This window comes from Pyxicephalus adspersus, chromosome 7, assembly GCF_032062135.1.
Source record: "Pyxicephalus adspersus chromosome 7, UCB_Pads_2.0, whole genome shotgun sequence".
Lineage (NCBI taxonomy): Eukaryota > Metazoa > Chordata > Amphibia > Anura > Pyxicephalidae > Pyxicephalus > Pyxicephalus adspersus.
The window spans coordinates 17,512,408-17,513,644 of NC_092864.1; the positions used below are offsets into that span (position 1 = coordinate 17,512,408).

Genomic DNA, 1,237 nt, shown 5'->3' on the forward strand with positions numbered 1-1,237 from the left:
GAAAAATACAAGGGAATTGTTTTACTTTTGTTTTGAATTAGTGAACCTCTTATTAAAATTCTGAGATCTATATAGCTCCGAGGCACAAATAGTTTGTGACCTAAGTTTTTTTGGGTGTGGTTATACAACTAGCTAGGTCTGTGATTGGACAGGTAAATGCCCCTGTAAGCACATCTGATTGGACACCTATATGTAAATATTAATATATATATATATATACACACACACACACATATACGGTACATACCGGTACATACACACACGCACACACATACATTATTTCTATTAGCACAATGACTGTGTTTAAGTCTACAATAAAATAAATGCTTTGGAACTCACATCTATTCCCTAGCTTGTCAATAAGGAATCCAGCAATGATCACCACCAAGGCATTTCTGGGAAAGAAGAGAAAAATCAAGAAAACATTTTTATTTTTATAATATATTATATTTGTTGTAAACAGTTTTTTAGATGCTGCTGGTTCATAGCAGAAGTGTAGGGTTTAAGGTTCTGGATATTGGTTTGGTCCTACTGTGTATCTCTACTAATATCCCATTCATGTGTATGCAAATATCAACATATAACTCCCTCATACCGCTCCCAGGGCAGCTACATATTGGCAGTCATTCTGAATGCCCACCCTGAACCTCCAAGAATCAAACTCAAAGAAATCTGTTCAATGATATAGATGTATTAGGGGCATTTTAACCCATCTACTGGGCAGAGGGTAGCACAATGCAGGGAAGGTCTACATTACAATACACAAAGCATTGGGCACTGTGCAGGTATGTAACATGATAAATGGTTCTCTTTTCGTAATAACATACCAAATATAAAAACATTAATACATCAGATCACGTTAGATATTAAGCATGCAAAACTAAATTAAAAATGCACTCATGTCTTGCAAACATTCAGGCTGCTCTTGTTAAAGCCCAGTTGAAGTTGTGCCTTTTCCTACTGCTATGCATGAAAGCTGTATAACAAGTAAATAGAATTCTGTATTTAGAAAATGTATGTGCTTGCTGCTATCCGCTGCTATCACACAGTGACATGACTTCTGCGCACTGCTCCAATCAACAATACTGCTCGGGAGAAATAGGCATTGCTGGTTAGGGTACTGTGCATGGAATGTGGCACAATGCTAGAGATTTCCTACACAGCAGTTTACATTTCTATTGTGGGGGCAATGTCTAAAAATTTTAAGCACAAAACCAAAAGTCCCGTATATATATAT

At 36.6% G+C, this 1,237-nt stretch overlaps 1 protein-coding gene across 1 annotated transcript in view; it reads right to left on the reverse strand.

Moving 5' to 3' along the window:
- LOC140335224 (lysosomal dipeptide transporter MFSD1-like) overlaps positions 1-1,237 on the reverse strand; it is a gene marked incomplete in the record, with an annotated part of 11,212 nt that overhangs the window by 6,822 nt on the left and 3,153 nt on the right.